Source organism: Stegodyphus dumicola, chromosome 4 (genome assembly GCF_044657685.1).
Source record: "Stegodyphus dumicola isolate Sdum_Otavi_A_Nest chromosome 4, ASM4465768v1".
NCBI lineage: Eukaryota > Metazoa > Arthropoda > Arachnida > Araneae > Eresidae > Stegodyphus > Stegodyphus dumicola.
Window position 1 is genome coordinate 262,785,038 of NC_140771.1, and position 24,695 is coordinate 262,809,732.

At 35.3% G+C, this 24,695-nt stretch overlaps 1 long non-coding RNA gene across 3 annotated transcripts in view; it reads right to left on the bottom strand.

Moving 5' to 3' along the window:
• Positions 1 to 896: 896 nt before the first annotated feature.
• Positions 897 to 24,695, bottom strand: part of LOC146997882 (uncharacterized) — a 69,936-nt gene continuing 46,137 nt past the window's right edge. For 2 of the 3 annotated variants that reach the window (XR_015040558.1, XR_015040560.1), the window contains 2 exons: positions 1,337 to 1,665; positions 897 to 1,198 (listed from right to left, as the gene is read on the bottom strand). This is a non-coding gene — a long non-coding RNA (uncharacterized LOC146997882). Of the gene's footprint in view, positions 1,205 to 1,336; positions 1,666 to 24,695 lie in introns of all 3 variants that reach the window. The other variant, XR_015040561.1, reaches the window with a different exon arrangement.

The following is a 24,695-nucleotide window of genomic DNA, read 5'->3' on the forward strand; positions in this document are numbered from 1 at the left end:
AAAAGAGCTGGATTTTGTGAAGAATGAATTGAATTATAGGAAAAATGTAAATATTTCGAGTTCATAAATTAATTTATAATTACTTGCATAAATAAAGCAAGTTAATATATTCTAAAGAAATTAGAGGCAAATGTGTAAAATTTTTAAACGACGATGACCTGATTTCTAAACGCCACAAAAATATCTTGATGAACTGACTTTTAAATACGGAGATGAACTGATTTTTAAACAGAAAAAAAAATGTTGATGAACTGATTTTTAAACGGCAAAAAAAATATATTGATGAACTAACTTTTTAACGCCGAGATGAATTGATTTTTAAATGGCAAAAAAATATCTTGATGAACTGACTTTTAAACGCCGAGATGAACTGATTTTTAAACGGAAAAATAATATATTGATGAACTGACTTTTAAACGGCGAAACAATACCTTGATGAACTGATTTTTAAACGGCAAAAAAATATCTTGAACTGATTTTTAAACGGCAAAAAAATATCTTGACGAACTGACTTTTAAACGCCGAGATGAACTGATTTTTAAACGGAAAAATAATATATTGATGAACTGACTTTTAAACGGCGAAACAATACCTTGATGAACTGATTTTTAAACGGCAAAAAAATATCTTGACGAACTGACTTTTAAACGCCGAGATGAACTGATTTGTAAACGCCAAAAATTATCTTGATGAACTGATTTTTAAACGCTGAGATAAACTGACTTTTAGACGGGAAAAAATATCTTGATGAATACTCAAACATAAACAAGTGTATACGAGCCAGTCTCCCTTAGAAAGTCCTCCACGAAGGCATCCCTCCCCTTAGGCAGATAGCCCTCGTGTGCTTTGCCATAATTAAATACACCAACACCAAACATAAACAATAAAGACTCATAAAACCGTAAAAGAAATTTATTTTTACTTGTACACACCAGATGACTATAACAACATTTGTACTAGAAATAAACTTCAAAACAAAATCTAAAGTTTACGACATGCATTTCTGGAGATGGAAAAATTTTACAATAGCCCCTTCCCGGGTGGCACCGTTTTCCTCCCAAATTAATCTCCTTCTTTTCTCTTTTTCGGGGCTATTTCATGTGCCACCCGGATATTTTCTTCTCTCCTTCCATTTCCTATCTTCGTTCTTCTAGTTAGGGGGCCCCTTTTCTTTTCTCGGCTTTCTCTTTCGTCGAACCTATAACTTACGACAAATCTCGTTATTACAGCTCCCGCCCTCATACATTTACATTACTTTTTTACAATTATAATTCAACATATTCATATCACACATTATTTTACATCTAACAGTTATAATTCAATGTCACTTACTTACCGAGGATAGAACTTGAGATCTCTCTGTAGAAGCGAAGTCTCTTGCCAGCCTGTCTCTGGGGCCCCGGAAAAAATTAATTCTCTTAGGTACTTCAGCTTAAACCGCTTCTTGTACCCTTTCCTTATCTTTCATACTTTCCCTACGTGGCGTGTACAATTCTTATTTTTTCTCCAGCTTCCATCATCACTTTGAACAACAATACGTCCTATAAAGGAACGAACATACCCTCTTCTATACAGATGAAATCTACCCTACCCAAAGGAGGTTCTCGCTTCAAGAGCTCTGCATGTAAAGTAAGTTTTTTTTTTTTTCTTCCACTCTTCAGCAATCTGAAAAAGAAAATTGTTATTAGTGGTTAAGTTTATAAACGAATATCTAGATTATGTGGAAACTAAATTAAAACCGGACCTTCTTCCCCTCAGTACTTTAACGCTCAAACGTACGCAGCTAACATGTTCCGCAAGGCACTAATACTGAAATCTGAATGTTTAAATTTAGATTTTGAGGATTATTATTTATCATAAGCTGTCAAATAAAAGACAAAACTCGCACTTCATTCGTACGCACATAGAGGTGGCGCAAAATCTCAATATACATTTCAGTCACTTCAAACCGCAATCATTCAATTAATAGACAGCGTCATCAAAGATCTGCAGTGTTAACAATTTAATCCGAAGAACATTTGCTTTCGTTGTCGAAGCGATTGAAAAAGATTTGGTGACACCGAAAATTCCAATCATCTGTTCTATCGCTGCATGAAGTTTGACGTTATGCTTGAAACACGGATAGTTTGCGTCTCACTCCCTCCATCTTCTATAGCTATCCCTTTAACATGGTACCCTCATCATACTCTGTACAGCCAAGAGGAATGGGAGCTTGCACTGTTTATTAACGACTCCAGGTAAAAACCTGAATTGCAGCTCTAGGCAACTGGAAAGAACCAGGAACACGAAACTTGCCTTACCTTGTTCATACAAATCCAGGGAAGCAGTTGCATGGTTTGCAGTGGAATCATCAAACATATTCATACATCAAATATATGAACGACGTCTTGGAATCGTATGTAAGGCTGTTTAGGGATGCTATTGGCCCAGACGTTTTGGTAATGACTAATAACGCTGTTCTCAGAATTTTCGGAAACAGAAGTGGACTGAACAGTCTATTCAACACACTTCAGTCCTACTAAGCATGCATTGGATAAGAAAACTGCACCGAGCCTGATATCTGTCAGGATCTAAATAATGCACATTCTAAAGACTGGCGTGAAATTCCAAAGCAATTCACTAAACTGTGTGAAGATCCCGTATTCTGTCCGAAGTCACCATACCAGATATTAAATAAAGATTTCTCTGTCGGTTCCTATAAATACGACTAAAAATGTAATGTTTTGAGATTGATCAATTGGGAAACATGGTGATTTTAAATCAAGTACTATAAAATCCCTCATAACTGCCAATATCAAAATAAAGGTACTTTCGAAGATCTAAATTTAAATCCGAAATTTAGGCCTGTGAGATAAAAATATATGAAATGGGATAAGAAGAAAATAAGCTGGCTACTAATATATAAAAGAATGGGCTAAGAAACATGGAAAACATCTGTGTTGCGTTTCTGCCGACCACCATAAGAAGTCTTATCCAACCAATGAATTATCCAGATTACAAAGGAACGAGCGACAAATTCCATTTTTGTTCCTTGATGTATGAACTCTGAAGGAAGAAATTTTATCTCAACTATAATAAAAGACCTTTATAATTTACTCGGCATAGACAAAACCCAAAGGAATACTTTACACCCACAGCCATGGTAAAGAGGTTTGACCGAATTACCTTTAGTAACCACTCGCTAATTCTTTCCAGAAATCAACAGTACTGGGACCACACGTTAACTGGCCCACCGTAGTGCTATCTCGATCTCAGACGCTCTTTTGTCGTCACCTTCGTGATTTATTGTTTGATTGCTCTTCGGATCGCCTGAGGTGCCATTCTCCAGGCACGGTTTCAAATCATGTTCAATTTTGCTCGACAGCAAGTGACGGAGAAGATGAAGGCCCAGTTCGACACGAGAGCTACAGGACATCAATTTAACAAAAATGACAAAGTGTGGTTATGGAATCCAATTCGAAGGAAAGGAGTTTCTCCTAAACTACAGTCACCCTCGGACGGTCCTTACACAATCCTGAACAGGTAAACAAGTAAACGTGCATGGGAGCTCCTAAAACTTCACTATCGAATCAAACAGGTATTGGCCCAATGAGATAAGAAGATACACTAACGAGCTAGAGTATGAAATACTTGAACTAAGTATATGCTATTTCTGAGTAATACTGAAGTTATACATCGGAGTTGTTAATTTAAATATAAGAAGATAATAATATAAAATTACATACAAAGTTACATAAATTACACAAACTGTTTAGAATACTCATTAAAATATTGGATTACGTAAATATCGTAGAGCTGATATTTTGGAGATCGTTGTACGGGAAATTTTGCATTTTTATGGAAATACATATGCGATTTCATTTTGCTAATATTTTGTTAGTTGGAATCTTGTTATGTGACATTTGTTACAGGTAATCAGATCTGACCTCAGATCTTTCAGTCCAAAATTTATAAATAAAGCTCATGGTCTCAGCTTAATAAGTTAGGTATTTTGGAGCAGTATGGAAATTGTTATTCTAGCACGGATTAAATTATTGGTGTGTAACCTATACATTGCTCTTTCGTTTCGGCTTTATCGTTTTCGGATATAACTTGTGCTTCGGCATAGGTCCAGTCCTAAAGCACCGAGCTTTTGTATACTTAACATAATTTTTGGATGTAGGTTGTGTTGAGCTATCACCAGTCTTTTAAAGGTTTTTTTTTTTATTATTTTTCCCCTCCAAAATGGCAGATTATGAACAGTTACAGCAGAAGGCAAAAATATATAGAATACAACATCACAATGAAAAAAAAAACCAGCTGTAACATAGTCCATTAATCTAACATATCTCTTGCCTCCCAGTTCCCAGTAACGCGCGGCGAGAAAAGTTTTGAGAAGATCAGGACAGTGGGATAGATGTGCGGCATCCATCACCTCTCCAGAGCTGCATGGAGTGCATATCGGAGAAGGAACAATATCGAATCTCAAAATCGTAAAAAACAACCTTATATTTAGCGTAGGTATAATGAAACACTCAATCGATTTCGAGGGCAGCTAAAGGTCCCTCCTCATCAGGAGAAAGAAATACATAGAAAGAAGAAAATAGGAATCATAGAAACACGTGGTGCTTATCAGCACTGCACGTGGTTATAACTAGATTTTTAATCAGAGTTGCACTGGCCGCCTACTTTTACTGAGCCAGGCTGTCTGATCAAGCATAAAGAAATATTAGCGAAGTTAAAATAGGGAGCGAGGGCAAATGCACATTACGCTGAAAATCTGAACTTCAAATAATGGAAAGCAACCACTGAACGGATTTTTATACCCTCTGGTAGTACCAAGTGCGAGGAGGTAACGCCATCTATCGGCAAAAATAATTGAATTAAGACAGTAGAATTTTAAAGGCATTAGGAAGGACTGGATTGGACTTCAAATCATTAACTAAACTTTTTAAATCTTTGTGAATGTGAAAAGCCTCAAGAAAATCCAATTCGCCTATGGAAGAAGCCTTTTGGATGATTTTTGCAGACCCAAAATCAAAATTATGGTTAAAAGTCCAGCTATGATACGCTATTGAAGACTTGTTAATTTCCCCTTTTTTGACATAAGATTCATGTTCCTTGATACGAAACTTCAACGCTCTTTTTGTTTGGCCAATATATCTTAAACCACACTGACATGATATACTATAAATTCCCCAAGAATTCAAGACAGAAACGCAATCTTTTAGAATCGAAGGGTGAATTTTATTAATAGGGGAGAAACCGACTTGAAAATTGAATTTCTGGAGAATCCGTGCAATTTTATAGCTAACAGAAGGATAAAATGGAAGCACGACAAGGTCATTGATATTATTTCTAACAGTGGAATGTCTACTTTGATGGGAATCTGAAAATTTTTTGACGGCTTTATCAATAATCACGGGAGAAAATCCACGGTCAATCGCAACTGCTCTCAAATAATTAAGTTCATTGGTAAGCAAAGATTCAGAGGAACAAACTTTTAGCGCGCGGAAAACATAATAGTAAAAAGAAGCCATTTTTTGCTTAACAGGGTGGCATGACTTGGCATGGGGTGGTAAACAAACTGCAAAGGGTTTACGGTACACAGTGGTGCTAAAATCGGTTTCATTGCGGATTATAAGAATATCGAGGAAGGGGAGGGAATTGTTGGATTCAATTTCAAGAGTGAATTGGATGGCTGGATCAGTTGAATTCATAATAGATAGAATCTCGGATAAATCCTCTTTATAACCGTCAAAAAGTGCGAAAGTGTCGTCAACATACCGAATCCAAAGACGAAAAGATAATTTATCAAATAATTTCATCTCAAAATAGTGCATATAAATGTCAGCAAGTACCGGACTGAGAGGATTACCCATAGCCAATCCTTCAACTTGACGAAAATATGCATTTTGGAAAACAAAGTGGGTTTGACTTAGAGAAACTTTAGTAAGCGAAACCAACTCATTAATTTCAGTATGTGTGAAGTGAAATTCCCGAAGCCTAGTTTCAAGACAATTTAGTGCTCCTTCGACCGGAACATTAGTAAACAATGATTTGACATCAAATGAAACCATAATGGAACGAAGTGGGGAAATATTTTTAAGTTTATCAATGACTTCAACAGAATTTTTTACAGTGTGAATATTGTTATCAAGTAGAGGAGAAAATCTGGAAACTAAATATTTGGCCAAAGGATATGAAGCAGTGCCTATGTTGGAAACAATTGGTCGAAAAGGAATACCGGTTTTGTGGACTTTTGGAAGAGCATAAAGTCTAGCGCAATTAGTAATAGGCGGAATAAGTGATTTCTTCAACTGAGTTGGCAGAATGTGGGAAGATTTAATAGCACTTTTTACTTTCATGAGGTCCGAAGTTGAAGGATCTTTAGGGATCGAGCAGTATGGGCCTTCATTTATCAATTTAGAGACTCCAGTAATATATGTGTGTTTGTCCATAACAACGATCTGTCCGCCCTTATCAGCTTTAGAGATAATGATATTAGTATCAGAATGAATTTCACGTAAGATCTCATTTTCCTTTTTGCTAAGATTAGAACCCAAAGATTTATTGTTAAAATTAACGTTATGAGTAATTAGGTGGCGGATTGTATCCTTCTGCGTTTCGGAAATTTTGGAGAATTTAAAGGCTTTCTCTATAGGGGCGATGATTTGAGGAATTGAAGGTTTAGATGTCTTAGAAAAGTTGAAATTATATTTTAATACTTTTAACTGATCCTCCGAAAGATTCCTATTGGAGATATTAACGATGGAGTTAACGTTTACAGTGGGAAGATCAGCTAGATAATTGGGACTATCCGACTGGTGTGTGAGTTTTTGGGAATCTTTCGAAGGATCAGTTAAAAGTATTAAAATATAATTTCAACTTTTCTAAGACATCTAAACCTTCAAAAACTCACACACCAGTCGGATAGTCCCAATTATCTAGCTGATCTTCCCACTGTAAACGTTAACTCCATCGTTAATATCTCCAATAGGAATCTTTCGGAGGATCAGTTAAAAGTATTAAAATATAATTTCAACTTTTCTAAGACATCTAAACCTTCAATTCCTCAAATCATCGCCCCTATAGAGAAAGCCTTTAAATTCTCCAAAATTTCCGAAACGCAGAAGGATACAATCCGCCACCTAATTACTCATAACGTTAATTTTAACAATAAATCTTTGGGTTCTAATCTTAGCAAAAAGGAAAATGAGATCTTACGTGAAATTCATTCTGATACTAATATCATTATCTCTAAAGCTGATAAGGGCGGACAGATCGTTGTTATGGACAAACACACATATATTACTGGAGTCTCTAAATTGATAAATGAAGGCCCATACTGCTCGATCCCTAAAGATCCTTCAACTTCGGACCTCATGAAAGTAAAAAGTGCTATTAAATCTTCCCACATTCTGCCAACTCAGTTGAAGAAATCACTTATTCCGCCTATTACTAATTGCGCTAGACTTTATGCTCTTCCAAAAGTCCACAAAACCGGTATTCCTTTTCGACCAATTGTTTCCAACATAGGCACTGCTTCATATCCTTTGGCCAAATATTTAGTTTCCAGATTTTCTCCTCTACTTGATAACAATATTCACACTGTAAAAAATTCTGTTGAAGTCATTGATAAACTTAAAAATATTTCCCCACTTCGTTCCATTATGGTTTCATTTGATGTCAAATCATTGTTTACTAATGTTCCGGTCGAAGGAGCACTAAATTGTCTTGAAACTAGGCTTCGGGAATTTCACTTCACACATACTGAAATTAATGAGTTGGTTTCGCTTACTAAAGTTTCTCTAAGTCAAACCCACTTTGTTTTCCAAAATGCATATTTTCGTCAAGTTGAAGGATTGGCTATGGGTAATCCTCTCAGTCCGGTACTTGCTGACATTTATATGCACTATTTTGAGATGAAATTATTTGATAAATTATCTTTTCGTCTTTGGATTCGGTATGTTGACGACACTTTCGCACTTTTTGACGGTTATAAAGAGGATTTATCCGAGATTCTATCTATTATGAATTCAACTGATCCAGCCATCCAATTCACTCTTGAAATTGAATCCAACAATTCCCTCCCCTTCCTCGATATTCTTATAATCCGCAATGAAACCGATTTTAGCACCACTGTGTACCGTAAACCCTTTGCAGTTTGTTTACCACCCCATGCCAAGTCATGCCACCCTGTTAAGCAAAAAATGGCTTCTTTTTACTATTATGTTTTCCGCGCGCTAAAAGTTTGTTCCTCTGAATCTTTGCTTACCAATGAACTTAATTATTTGAGAGCAGTTGCGATTGACCGTGGATTTTCTCCCGTGATTATTGATAAAGCCGTCAAAAAATTTTCAGATTCCCATCAAAGTAGACATTCCACTGTTAGAAATAATATCAATGACCTTGTCGTGCTTCCATTTTATCCTTCTGTTAGCTATAAAATTGCACGGATTCTCCAGAAATTCAATTTTCAAGTCGGTTTCTCCCCTATTAATAAAATTCACCCTTCGATTCTAAAAGATTGCGTTTCTGTCTTGAATTCTTGGGGAATTTATAGTATATCATGTCAGTGTGGTTTAAGATATATTGGCCAAACAAAAAGAGCGTTGAAGTTTCGTATCAAGGAACATGAATCTTATGTCAAAAAAGGGGAAATTAACAAGTCTTCAATAGCGTATCATAGCTGGACTTTTAACCATAATTTTGATTTTGGGTCTGCAAAAATCATCCAAAAGGCTTCTTCCATAGGCGAATTGGATTTTCTTGAGGCTTTTCACATTCACAAAGATTTAAAAAGTTTAGTTAATGATTTGAAGTCCAATCCAGTCCTTCCTAATGCCTTTAAAATTCTACTGTCTTAATTCAATTATTTTTGCCGATAGATGGCGTTACCTCCTCGCACTTGGTACTACCAGAGGGTATAAAAATCCGTTCAGTGGTTGCTTTCCATTATTTGAAGTTCAGATTTTCAGCGTAATGTGCATTTGCCCTCGCTCCCTATTTTAACTTCGCTAATATTTCTTTATGCTTGATCAGACAGCCTGGCTCAGTAAAAGTAGGCGGCCAGTGCAACTCTGATTAAAAATCTAGTTATAACCACGTGCAGTGCTGATAAGCACCACGTGTTTCTATGATTCCTATTTTCTTCTTTCTATGTATTTCTTTCTCCTGATGAGGAGGGACCTTTAGCTGCCCTCGAAATCGATTGAGTGTTTCATTATACCTACGCTAAATATAAGGTTGTTTTTTACGATTTTGATTGTCACATTAGCGTGTTTCTCTTCTAGTCTAATATCGAATCTATCAAGATGATATTGTAGGCAGTCATGTCCGGTGGCAAGGCGGAATTCAGCGACCGCTCTACGCCTTGGGCCATTACACAAATTCGGGATAGCATTCTTCCAAGACTTATGAGAAACACGATTATAGAGATCTTCCTGAGCACGTACATTGATAGATCTTTTAATAAGGTCCCTAACAGTATGGAAAGGCAAAGGACGAGAAATATTATTCCCGATAAAAGCACCCTTTTTTTGCCAAGAAGTCGGCTTTTTCGTTACCTGGAATCCCACAGTGGGTAAGAACCCACTGGAGGACTATAGTTTTCTCAAGTGAAGCAGGTTTTGCAGATAATGTCGACAATCCAATATATCCTGCGATATAGGATTTTCATCTGAAACGATAACCAACAGAGCAGCTCGGGAATCACTGAGTATAACAACTCTTGTGAATTTTTCCAAGTGGCATGGTAGCTGGTACAGAGCTGTGCAAATCGCATCAATTCCACCGTCAAACGCAGTACCCACAGGGAAGTCGAAAGAGAAAATTTCCAGTCTTTTAAAGTTAGAATCTAGATTGGTGGGTTTCCGAATGTGTGAGACGGCAGAAGCATAGATAATGGTCTGCATCCTCCTTTGACTCCACACACGCCATTTTCGCTATTGGAGAGATTCCTTTTCAGAAAATAATCTGGATATGGGACATGACCGGTGAGGTAATAAGTTAGGAAGAGCTTGGAGCTTCTAATTTCTGTGCCGATGTTTGGAAATAACCAAGCTGAACGGCGATGTAGTTCGGATCCCTACGTCATCAGATTCTAAGTATAAATCGTTCATTACGTTCATTTATTTATTGAATTGGTGTTTGATTTGTTGTACGTTATTTATTGAAATTATTATTTTAGTATTGCGTTGATGTTCAGTTATTGATTTTCCTTAGTTGTAATTATGGCTACCTGTCCGGGAGTCTCACTGCCCGGGATATGCAGTCTTTGGGAAGGGAAAATGCTATGAATTTTGTACATATGGTAAATAATTTTAATGAGCCTATGCGTAAATTGTAGTACCTCCTGTAAATTGTAACAAGAAAGGCCTCAGAGGGCGAAGCATCGTCACGAGAACACGGCTACAAGGTTTAGTCCAATTTAACATCATAACGTTAACATTATAACGTTTGGCTGCCTTGCCAAACTGGCGAAATAGCACGAAGTATTGTCGCCAAGCTTAGCGACATTTTGGCCCGATTGTTGTGTAACTGTAATTGTTTCGATCTCTGTGTAATTCTTAACTGTGTAAACCTTACAGCAATTTCAAAAAATCGAAGGTACTGGAAATTTTTCGGCGGACAGGGTAAAACTATATAAAATTGGAGAAAGCATTAGTTTTTCAATTTAGTTTATAGAGTTTAGCTCAGATCACTTTGCGAGCTTGTAATATTAACGGTCATAAAAGTGGCTTGCACTCTTAATGATAATAATGGATTTACTTTTGTAGTATTATTTTACTATTTAAATTTTATTTCGCTAAATGAGCAGAAAAATCTGAAGTTCCAGAACTTTAAACTGCTTTTGGAAAAATTAATTTTAACAAGCTATCATCGGTGCGCAGATAATAATATAAAGAAGAGTGTCTTTTTGTTTGTAATTCATACAAATCTATAATTTTATTTAGTATTTCGTATTTCTACATGGCTGAATTTATTTGCCCAACATGTTTGATGAGCGACAGCTGTCAAGCCAGTCAAGGACATGTTGAAGACATTGTTGGAAAGTCATGCTGTATGTGGCCGAGCATTGTCCTGTCGGAAAACATAACCTGGACCATCAGCTAGCACAGGCAGTACGGTCGACTGCATAATTTCATCAACATACCTTTGAGCAGTCAGAATACCTCGCAGCATGACTAATGGTGAACGACTGTTTCATCTAATCGCTCCTCAGACTATCACACATCCTATATTCTGCTCGTACAAATGGTACATCAGACCGCTCACCTCTGTCTTCGGACACGTATACAGCGGTCATCAAGCATCGACAAAAAAGTGGGATTAATCACTGATTATCACTTTCTCCGATCAGATACTGTCCAGCTTGAGCGACAGCGGCACTATGCAAGACGATGCTGCTTATGGTGGAGTGTCAAACTGCTTATGGTAAGCATCTTAATAGACGTCAAGATCGTAACACGTTGAGCGCGGCGCCGAATTTGCTGTCCTTTCCGTTCAGCCGGTAGCGAGCTAAGCCGTATTTTTGTTTAGAATATTTTAATACATTTCCTTAAAACTAAATTTGATCACATTTCATTGAGACTATATTTATTTTTTAACTTTAATACTGTCGGTTCCGCGGGCCGAAGCCAAACGAAAATTCCAGTTCCGGTCCCCAGGGACCGACGCCGGCCACACGGAAATTTTACTGCCAGTGCCCAAGAACCGACTCCGGCTAGTCCCAAGAGACCGGCTCAACGTGTTAACCCCAGCCGCGCTCAACGTGTTAACCCCAGCGTCCCATAGTCTCCTGAGAATCGTATCCTCGGATATCCCAGAATCCCTGCGAGTTTACAAATGGCATTTTATCGCTGATAGCATAACGTAACCACGACCACATCACTTTGACCAATATTCAGATCCGTTTGTTTAGCCAACCAGCATCTTTTAGCCCTATGATGCGACCCTTCTCAAAGTTTGACAAATGTTTGTAACGTCGTCGAGTACGTCTTAAAGGCATTTTTCATTGCAATGCCACATTACAAACTTTTTACAATCTATCCAAGCCGTCAGCATAGCAGCGGTTGTAAATGCTGCTATGCTCCATTTAACATTCTACCAGCTCATCACACCTGCCCTTTAACATTCTACCAGCTGTAAACTTCACACGCACACTGTATCGCTCCACAATTCTGAATGTTGCTGCAAGTTTAATCATTTACTTAACTTAACAAACCACATTTGCATACTGTGTTTTCGAAGTTCTGGCTCTGTTTTTCCTCGATTGCTTTTTTTTTCCAACAGTTTTATGTTTACAATGTTCTCACTGAATATAAAGACAGAAGTTTGTTTCGCTCGCTAAGTAATTTCTTTTAAAAGAGATGGCGCATGATTCCATGAACCAGATCATGAGACTATGGAAGTTTCCTGTATCGTAGCTCTCGAGATAACAAAGCAAGGACAAAAACATACAGAAACTGAGGAAAATTTAATCAAGCCGTGCGACCTGAAAATTGATAGATTGAGGATGCGGTGGAGTTTCTGGTGCATAAACTGAAAGATTATATATGCCGAATAGACGTAGAGGTTAATTTGAAGTAGGAAGAAATGAAAAATGAGCAGTGCCCTCGCCGGGACTCGAACCACGGACCTCTCATACGCGTCGAGTGTGCTGGCCATTACGCCACGAAGGCATGCTAAGCGGGAGAAATACCTTATATACTTCCCGCTTTTAAAGGGCGACTGGAGATTAAGGGACCCAATCACCAGATCCTGGTGCCGGAGAATCATCATCCACCCCCATTTTCAGTTCGGGCGCCACCGCAGAGACAATTAGGCATTTTTTGAAAGTAGGAGAGATGAAAAGTGAGCAATGCCCTCGCCGAGGCTTGAACCACGGACCTTTCAAATACGCGCCGAAGAATTGAGGAATGAAATGGTATAAAACTTGCACCAGTTTCATTATTAGAGAATACAGACCAAGGAACGATGAGCGGTATGGTCATGGATATCAAAATATTGGCTTATTCTTCATTTCAAGATGATGACAGTCGTAGAATAAGGTTAGTTGTATGTGCACTACTTCCATCTGTGTTGATGTATCTTTGCGGATCAGACGTTTTAAACGGAATTAGATATAACTACCTTGCAAATGAAAATGAAGCAGCAAAGTAGACTGGAAGTTAAACATAACCTATACCTACTATGCTGTCTCAGATTTGGTCGGAAAACAATAATTGCAATTTTCCATTAATTTATCCAAAAATTTAAAGAATAAATAAAACAACTGCAAGCATAAACATAAATAAGAATCTCATCATCCTGCTTTGAGGCTGCAGCAGAGTTGATTGACACAAGCCTTTTATTGTTATCAGACGTAAAAAACAACTGCAAACGAAAAGTTACAGACGCCTTTAAAATCACTCAAATGAACTACAAGTTCTCCAGATGAATGAATATGATAATTTTAAAGAATAACAGCTATTTTATTCAGTTAAAATGCAGCTTTAAATTAGCATTGCTAACATAAACATCATCAAAATAAGCTGAGAACCTTGCGTTCTAAACATTGCGTAAAAAAAAAAAAAAAAAAAAAAAAAAAAATATTTTTCTTAACAATAATAATCGTTGCTATTCAACTACAAGAAAAGTAATAATAAAAGTATAAGTTGAAAATCATAGGTGAAGTAGTAGTTAAGTTTAAATAAGTTAAATAGTTAAGTTCTGAAGTTTCACAATTTCGCGCTTTAAGAGGAATTCTGTGTCAACCGACAGACTCGCTCTAGCAAAATGTTTGTCATCGACGTAACTTGGCAAACTGCCAGCTTACAAAAAGCCTGCCATTCGACGCTCTACGAGATCTTTAATGCGTGTGTTAAATTGAAACATTGCATTGCTTACCTAATTTGCTGATTTAAATGCAATGTATACTTATTAATAATTTTAATTTAATCTTTAGTAATATCTGTAACCGTGTAATTTATAATACATGGAAATGACATGAAGCTCTCGTGATTTGTAATTCACAAAGTGAAAATATTCATAAACATTTGCATTATTGAAATAAATAAAATATTTTTCTTACACCATGTATAACATATTTTGGTATGGAATCATTGTTTGCAAGCCCATTTGCAACCAAGCCTTCATTAACCCTTTGACTACTTTCGGAATATGTATGTCCCACTGAAAGTTAAAAAATGACTGTTGGGATAAAAAGCACTTAGAATTTTCTCACTGTTGGGGATCGTCTTCCAATAGTTCGAAAATCAAGACGCCGCCGTGCTCGTTACACGTAAATGAACGTAGCGAAAAGAACAAATATGAGCTGCCCAATGTGTAATGTTGGGTTATGCAAAGAATGATTTTTACCCTGTACCATACGATGTAAATCTATTTCATATAATAATGTTTTCCAGAATAATAGGTGTGTTTACAGTAAGTCGATCGCTACGTGTGGAACATACGTATCTTACCGTTACCTACGGCTGGGACATACGTATCTTACCGTTACCTACGGCTGGGACATACGTGTCCCAGCCTTTGGCTAGATAACCATTTGTCAAAAAAATCCCAAATGCTAAATTTACCTTGTTTATCACATATTTTGTCCACTTCGATAGAAAACGAGCCAAAAACAATTTTTTAAAGTTGTAGTCAAAGAAAGCGAAACACCCAGCATATAAATTCTGACATGCTTAAACTGAAATTATATGATTGAATGAATCTTGGTTAATCACTGCTTAGGTTTCTTTTTACATGAAATATTATGAAACAAATTTTTATTTTTCGTAGGTTGTACTAATACTTTCTCATTTGAGGACTTAGTACAGCTTCTCTAACGGCAGGAAACAGAGATCAGCAAATGTGATGGAAATGGTGGCTATGGCCATTGCATTACCACTACCTTCTATCAACGAAGAAAGATTGGAGAGCCGACATGTTCGTGACGCATCTCGCATTCGAATTTCGAGTGGCACACTGTGAACCGAAATAATAAACTTGAAAATAAATTTCAGTAATTACTGTTGCCAAAGCTTCTTCGCAGAGTGTCACAACTGTTGGATTACACAGCAGACGAACTGAAGGGTAAAAATATGTACGCACTTTGTCTTTGAGCGAATGTACAAAGATGAAGGAAATGTCACGTTGACCGTGGGGAATAAAAGGTTTTTCTAGACTCGAATCCATTATTTCGTTACAGAAAAATATATGTATAAAGAAATAGATGTATGGAAAAAAAATTGGTATGTCATTTCAGAAAAAGTCCGATTTTGTGTCAAAATACCTATATTGAATTCTGACATGCTTAAACTGAAATTATATGATTGAATGAATCTTAGTTAACCGCTGCTTAGTTTTCTTTTACATGAAATATTATGAAGCAAATTTTTATTTTTTGTAGGTTGTAGTATGGTTCAACAATGCTATATATAAATCTAATACGTATTTTAAGTCGCGCTTTTGAGACATGAAAACCGCAAGTTGAATTTCGTCAATCGGCCCAGTAGAAGGAAAGCCATAGAACTGCCATCTTTTTTTTTTTTTTTTGTAGCGTACATGTCATGCATCTTGAAGAAACAAAACTTACTTGTCTTGAAATAGAAATCTGCATAATTTCTAAACTTATTTCATCACTAAATTTGAAGAATGAATGAGATGCATTTAAATGTATAATAATAATAAAGTTAGGCATATGTGTCGATAGCACTCGTGGCACAGGCACGAGTCCTTATGATTTTCATTTAACCACATTATTAATCATAGATGAATTTGATTCTGGATGTTCTGTAATTTTGTGTAACAAATAGAATTGATTACTCTGATATCAGGTTATTTTTAATTCTATTACAAGTAAGTGTGTCTAAGTCTACTTCAAAACCTGTAAAACAAGAAAACCACCAAACAAAAAAAGTTAAATTGCAAAGAAGATTTTTTTTTCAATAAAGAAACAAATACCTGTATAGTAAGTACCATTACAAAAACCTACTGATGCGGAAAAGTAGTTAATAATTGAATGGTCACCAGTCTTCTGACTGTGAATAGTGATATTTAATGTTTAAAAATTATTCACATAACAGTAAATATATTGATTTGATTTTAAAATTGGACCTGTTATTAAGTCCCAGTGGTCCTTGTTTCCGAGATTGTCTGTTTTTAAATAGCTTTCTGGAAATAAGTGCTTCTAGGACATTCACAGAACAATTTTTTTTTAATGAAAATTATAAAACACTGACAAGTTTGCTGTCCAAGTTATCGTACTGAAATTAAAAATTTTCTTGTATTTATGCAATTAGTTTATAATTTTAATCTTACTCATATTTCAACTTGCTTAACTTTGTGCATGTATTTTAGCAATTATTATTTATGACAATTTTCCATGGATGTTAAGTTTTGCTTTCAGCTGTATTGCCATGTAAAGCTCTTTTCCACTTTAAGAGTCATCGATTTTTATCTCAGGCAAAGTATTGTTAACAAATTCTTGTGTCTATTACTTGAAGACAATACTTTATTACTTGAAGAGCGACGTTATTTCTGTTCTGAATGTTTCTAGATCAAATCGCTTTGAATTAGAAATGCATTTAAGGGACTTGTTCTTTGATCACCTCCGATTTAATGAAAAAATCTTCGCTAAATAATTTGAAAGTTTACAAATTTGGGATTCCATATACCGTATATACCCGCGTATAAGTCGACAATATTAAGAATAGAAAAAGAAAAAAAAAAAAAAGATCCGCCGCCGATCAATGACACGTTGGCGAAATTTATCATTAAATATATCATTCATATGAAAAAAACACAAAATTTTTATTTATTCTTTGTTTATCTCTTAGTTTTTAGCCCAAAGAGCGTTAGCCCAGAAAGGCTATTAATTTCGTTTTGGCATTTTCCGTTTGAAAACTTTAAATGTCGGTTCACTTTTCAAATTGTTCCCACCCAATATTATCTATCGCCCTGTGTTATATTTAAAGAAATTAAATAATGAAGAATCTGCATAAACGTGTGTATGTTTCTCGCATTGTGATAAAACCACCAGAGCCATCCAATTTTGAATAACGTAATCTTCCACCGAATATGGACACGTTTAAGCCCTAATTTGGAATCTGAAACTTGTTTTATTATGGTTTTCATATTTTGTAACACTTCAACGAATTTTTGATTAACAAACTCAAGGATTTCTAAGCGAGCCATGGCAACATTGCAGAGAAAAAACATTTATCTCCAGCGCGCAAGACTGTGTATCGGAAATTATAAAGGTACGCCCATTTTTAAATTATTTTGCGATATTGCTGTCGAACTGAATTTTATAATTTAAGGGCGAAGAAATCGGCTATGATCGCGGCCATGATGTCGCTTGTAATTCACACTCAAGAAGACTGAGGTTCGAACTCCGCGGAGTACATCCTTATACTGATTGTCTTTACAGAGTAGACAACATACAGATCGTGCACAATCGTGGCGCAAAACGCATCAACTCAATGCAGCTTGAGCTTGGTGCGCGAAATGGTGCATTGATGTGCGAAATGGTACAAATAGGGCGCAGCCCCATCCACCTAATCGACAAGATTTTATGACAAACAAGGGCTGCGCCAAGCAAAAACCACAAACGAGGGCATCCAGCAACCCGGGCATGTCCCGGCAACAGGCAGTAAAATTAAAAACAAACCTAAAAACTTCAAAAACTTCAATTTAAAAACACTATAATAGGGAAACCAAAGGGTGTTAAGGGGCTCCGGGTAACAAAAAACATGTAAAGAAAACCAAGAAAATAAACTAGAAAACATCACAACAGGAAAGCAAGAAGAAAGAAAAATAAAAACTAATCAAAATGGTGGTTAGTAAAAACAAAATATAAGGAAAGGACAAAACAATTACAAACCACTCATTCTCAGAACAAGCAAAAGTCCAATCAGCACACTTCAAATCGATCGATGTAGAGTGTAAAAACCTCCAACCAACAAAACCATCAGCAAAACCGGAAAAATAAAATCACAGAACTCTAGAAACCGCCACTACCAATAATCCGCCTAAATATGACCAGAGGAAGGATCATACCAACAAGCCGCTGAGACACTAGTTCTCAGCGGCATATTAAATTAATATTTAATAATTACTTAATGGCAGTATGTAAAGTTTCAATGTGTACATTAAGGTAAACGTTATCTAAAAGTTTTCTCTTTCAGTAGCAAATAGTATACAAAACAATTAACATTGGTAATTACTCCATGTGATAACCATACAAAACTATAATAGATTTAAACTGAACATGTTAAATCCTCAAAATAAATGTGTGGTTGGAAGCGTAATTATACAATAAAAGACACCAGAAGACAAATCATTTTGTTCTACCAGAGCTGCAACACTTTGAAAATCCTTAAGCTTATAAACTATACATTAAAAACCTTGTTTACGCAAGATATATTAAATATATCAAAAACAATGAAATACGTATAAAATACATCAATTATATAAAAGCATAAAATTCACCACATACAGCACTGAATAAAATTATGTCTAAATTCCATATAAACACCAATCTATATCTAAAATCATTGTAACACAAAATTTAAAAACAAACTTTTATCAAATAAAAATACCAACATCAGAACGATTATTATTTAAAAAACGCATAAGTTCCCTTGCAAATTTAAATTCTTTTTCAGCACCTTTAAAAATCTTAATAAAATCATATTTTTTTCGTATGTCATAAGTAAGTTTCGTATGTCATAAGTAACATTCTTCTACATAGTGCTTTACCGATCCGACAACTCCACAATTATGACAATATTCATTCTCTTGTATGCCAAATCTTTTAAGATACACCGGGAAGCGCCCATGTCCAGTAACGATTTGATTAAAATCCAAATGACAAGAAATACTTTTATTAAACATAGGTTTTAAATAATAGGCATATTCTTTTCTTCTATTCGAATTATTCCAATTATCATACCACAAATCAATATAATACTGTTTGATTCTAGTAATAACCATTTTTCTTGAGGGCTGGACAACGGAACACTCCCCGGAAATATCCAAAGTCGCCTCTTTGGCCAACACGTCGGCCCTCTCGTTACCTTCAATACCTACATGAGACTTAACCCATCTAAATTTAATATCATGCAAACCTTCAATTTCTTTATATAAACACTTAATATCCATAACTAAAGAGTTATTACAATCGTAGCTTTTCAAAGCCTGTAATCCAGATAAACAATCACTATAAACTACAATACTATAACTCTTAGATAGGTTTTTCTTAATTCATTTATTAGCAAAATAAATAGCAGCAAGTTCAGCCTGAAACACAGAATTAAATTTTTCTAACGTTATCTTTGAATAATCAAACTCCGCCGCTCTGGAGCCCCAACAACCAATACCGCATAACACAATAGGAACAACAACTACTCTATAAATAGTTCTAATAATATCTCTCGGTACTTTTCCATTATGCCGGCGCAAGCGATAAAGTCGCCAATAATGGTACAACCGATTACAAACGGAATATTCTCGCTGGTAACCTTTTACGCCTCATTTTAGAAACAAGTCGCAGCGTTTTCTTATCAGATTGATTGTTTCTTTCAATACTGGCATATAATTACATAGGATTTTTATCAGATAGTACAGTTTTATGTCTAAGGCCATTTTCGGTAATTAAGTCAATTAGGATGCAATCACAGCGCTTACCCGAAGCCGAAAATATAGAAAAGGTAAAGTCAAGGCTTAAATTCATCCATTCTAATGAGAATGCATTAGCGAAGTAAAGCACTGCAGTTTTACATAATTTCTGAGTAAGCTACTCGTACGAATTGAAATATTTGTTGCATTTAAACTTGTGTTCCAAATTAAGATTTAACTTGAAATTAATGTAGATAATTACTGAGAACATTAGATTTTTGTAGTTTACATGAGATGAGATCGCTTGGGGTCACGTGATAGGAACCGGCGAATCAGGATGTTGAACCATGAAAGCATAGTAAATTCTTAAATTAATGTCTTTTTACAAATTTATTGTCTTTTTTATTGGCTTTTTATAAAATTTTAAGCGATATTTAAATGTTTATGCCTTCAAAATAAAAAATTCTTAGAACTAACATTTTTTTTAATATTTTTTATGTGTATACTGTATGTTGTCGCCAATAAAGTCTGCTTGGCGAGATTTGCGCCGGCGAAACGGAAAAGTACCTATCTCTCTTAAGGTCGATAACACCCGCTGGAAAATTTCTCTTATAAAATAAGAGTATTGAATCTGTTCTCCTTTGAATTTCCTTGAAGTGTGACTCGAAATTCAGTTTATCATCTATTATGACTCCCAAATATTTGAATTGTTCGACTCTTTTTAATAATGTTTCCTGGAATCGTAATTTGGGAAGGCTAGTCTTTTTCCCCCCTTTGGGAAAAACAAAAAAGATGTCTTTTGTAAGTTGAATATGGCCCATCTTTCAAGAACATCACACACCAATGTAAATCTTTTTTCTAATTTTTTCAAGAGACACATCGTATACCACACAAAGTATGTCATCTGCATAACAGATGATTTCAACACCCTCTGGAAGACTCGTATTCAGCAAGTTGTAAATAACTGCACCCCAGAGCAGCGGAGCATTCGAGGATCCCTGTAGGCAACCTTTATAAACTGATTTAACCACTTCAGAATCCCCACCATATGAATAAACAACCTTCCTATTGTGAAAGTAACTACAAAAATTTTTTAATATATTGCAAGGAATCTTAAAAAATTCACGAGGGTGGAGAGCAGCGTTGACCATATAATGGAGTCAAAGGCCTTTGAAATATCAAATGAAACAACAGTTACATGATAATCTCTTTTTTTTTTTTTTTCCTCAGAAATAATATTGATCAATTTATACAAAGCATCATTGGTTGATCTGCCTGCGATAAAGCCCAACTGTCTATCCGAAATAAAATTTTCTCTGTAGAAAAAATGATACAATCTATTGGTGAGAAGTCTATCCAGGACCTTACTAAAAAACTTTAACAAGCAAATTGGTCTAACCGCTTGTTCATTTTTCGGTATAAATATAATTCTTGATATTTTCCACGCCCTCGGAAAAACCAACAAGCGGAAACATGTATTATATAATAAAACAAAAAACTCTTCGTAATACTTATAAAGGCACTTCACAACCACCGCAGAAATATTGTCCAGTCCAGGAGCACTTTTATTTCTTAGTTTATTAATTACATATCCGATCTCATTAGAAGTAAAAGGCAAATCACCAGCACAACAATTTGAAAACTTTAACAATTCATGATCAATAATCCCATCCTCAAACTCACCACAGTCAAAATTCTTATTAAAATATTCCTCAATCACCTCAGTACATTCCTTATGTTCACCCTCCGAGACTCTACTTATTATCTGTGGTAGCCGACGCTTTCCCTGGGCAAAACGAAAGTAACAGTCATGATATACCTTATTTTCCAAAAAAATGTTTGATTTTACTCTCATATTTACTCTTCTTTATCTGCTTTCAAGAAAGTGCCATCTCTCTTTTATATAAAACTTTTCTCTTATTTCTTGTTTCTTCATCAATATCTCTGAACTGAAAACTCTTTCTCAATGCTCTCGTCCGTCGCTTCATTTTTTGCAAACTCGTATTCCACCAATAGGTTTTCTTGACCTTATTTCCACGTATAGTCAGGTACCTCTTAGCCCTCTAGACAATCAACCTTTCAAAGTCATCCACAAAATTCTCCAAATTATTTTCATCATCAATTGATCTCAGTCTATCCGTCATTAATTCCATATCCAGTTTAAGTTTTTTACAAAATTTATTTATTCTAACAAGATTTTTTGTAAAAACAGTACTCTCATTTCTCACATCATCATTATCAACAGCAACATATCTATGGTCGCTAAGACTCTCCTCTTCATGTATCTTGAGTTCAATACGAAACGGGGAGAGAGAGGCAGAACTGAGAATCAAGTCTGTCCAACCTTTCCCTACTGCGGAAACAAAAGTTGGTAATGAGTCTGATTGATTATATAAAACAATATTATTCTGTATTAAAAAAATCCATGGTTAAAACACCCCTATCATCCACAGTCCAAGAACCCCAATTAAAATGTTTCGAATTAAAATCTCCAGCAATAAAATGAAATGTATACTTATTCAAAACGTCTTCAAGTCTTGTCAAATGTAAATTCAAGTTTTCCGCAGGGGAGAAGTATACCGACACAACACCCAGTGTAAAGTTCTCCATTCTCAAGGAGATGGCTACTATCTCATTTGTTTTATAAAAAATAATAAATTCAATCTCTTCTTTGATGACAATTATGGCAGATCTTCTCCTTACATCATGCACCGCTCTCCAACCCTTTTTTAAATGTGGGATTTCTGTATTTACATAATAGGGCTCCTGGACAGTTATCAAGTCAAACTTCTGTTCTAAAATATCCTCAACAGCAGCCAACTGGCAAGCTGCCACCGCCCAGTGATTCAAGTTTATATTTAGCACTTTCATAATCAAGAGAACAGTACAATAGCCAATAATAAACAACAAAAAATTATAAACCATAAGATTATGATCAGTATAAAATATAATAAAACAGCCCAATCGCAGTTCTAACCCTTAAAACCTAAAATAAATCATTTCACTAAACCTATATGTTCTGAAATAAATATAACTTCACGTTTGTATAGTTCACAATCTCGTGGTAAAACATGGTGATGAACATCCAAATGAGTACCATATTTCGAGTTAGAGTTCTTACAGTTTACACAAATCTCTACATCCATTTTACATTTTTTAACTTCATGTGGTTCAGAACATCTAAAACATACAATTTCATTTTTATAATTTTTGGTAGTATGCCCGAATCGAAAGCAACGCAGGCATCTCTCTGGATTAAGATAGAGCTTAGCCGAATATGCCTTCCAACCTATACGAACTCTGCAGTCTTCCAGGACAACAGCTTGACATCGAGGGTCTACACGGAAAACGCGATGAGAAATCTAGTCGGACTCTTTACATTTTTGTCTAAAGAGAGGACGAACACAACTTCCATCACAAACGCACTCCTCCTTCATTTTATCCATAATCTCCTTATCATCTATTAAATTGCATACGCCATATACAATAATCTTCGGTTGTATAAACCTTTTCTTCCTTGTATAAAGTTTATCCCTTAAATTTTCCCTGGATTCAATAACATTCTGTACCGTGTCTACTTCTCTGCTATCTTTAAACCTCATCACCAAATCACCATTCTTTCTCGTATAGGAACTCATTATTTTTATATCAACATCCTCTGGTCTAACGTTAGCAATTAACTCCTCGTATACATCAACGCCATTTGCAGCTGGTTTAACTATTAATTCATTTTCTCTCCAATCATTTACATCCAATACTTTATTCTTTCTATCCCTCATTTCACACATATCTCGATCTTTCTGCAAAATAACCTTAATTTCATCTATATCCTGTTTAATATCAAATAAAATATTGGTTCTTGATTGCACCATGTCCTCTTCAATAGTCTTTAAATTCTGTGAGACAAGCAAATCCAAAACTTTATCTATACCTCTAGCTAAACCATCGGTAATTTCCCGTGAGACTCGTCTAGCTTTTAACTTGTCTACAAAATCATATAATGATCTAACAGCAACGAGTACACTCGCAATTTTTCCTTCATTGTTAGGTCTATCATTACTACAGTCCATAATTTCTTTTATTTCATCCGAACTCTCCAAAGTCTTCCACAAGTTTACTCTCCTTATTACTCTTCAGTTGACTCATCACAAAAATCACGAAAAGTTCACACAATTATTCACTAATATAACTGCGACGGGGCCGTATTAAAATTTTCAGAATAAAAACATATATACAAATATAAGATTTACAATAATTACAATTTAAAATTAGTTAAAATGGCAAGAACTCTCATATATACAATAAAATTCAGTAAAATACAGAGTGGTTTGTATCACATAAACAGAAACACACACAAAAACATATACATTCTACAAAATTAAGATGATTGCAAAACGCATCCAAAATGTTTCTACAGCACAATTAAATCCATCCAGCTTTAGCATCCGAACAAATCCAATTTTATAAATATCAGGAGTAAATAAAACTAAAAGCTCCTTAAAAGCTGAAAATATTGAGATTTACAAATTAAAATAATCAAAAATACTTAAAAACACCTCAACTCTCAAAAGCATTCATAGTAAAATATAAAATCAATCTTACATGCGAAAAATCCAAAAATTGTCCAACGGGCTGAAAAACATATAAAATCAATGCACCAACTTATATATAAGTCTCTCCTGGCATAACATTTAAAAATCCGAAATTTCAATATTTTCCAGTTGGCTAAAAGTTGACATGCCCGCGGTGCAAAATCACAAAGATTCAAACGTAAACAAAACGTAGTATCAAATTTTCAAATACAAATAACTTTAAAAATAGGCCATGAAAATGAATCATATTCACTATACAGATAGTAAAAGATGTATAGAAACTAAAAATCAAAACAAAAGTACTTTACCAAGTCGATGTAAAAGAATACAGGCCAAAACTCCAAAGTCATATGCAAATACGCATGAAATCTTAAAATGCTTGTAACTCGGTCAAAAATCCTCGAATCTTCAAACGTAAGACATCTTCACAAACCGGAAGGCCTGTAGATTCCAAATACAGCACGTTTAGACACCAAAAGTCAATATGCACAAATATATAAGCTTTTCTAGACAAAC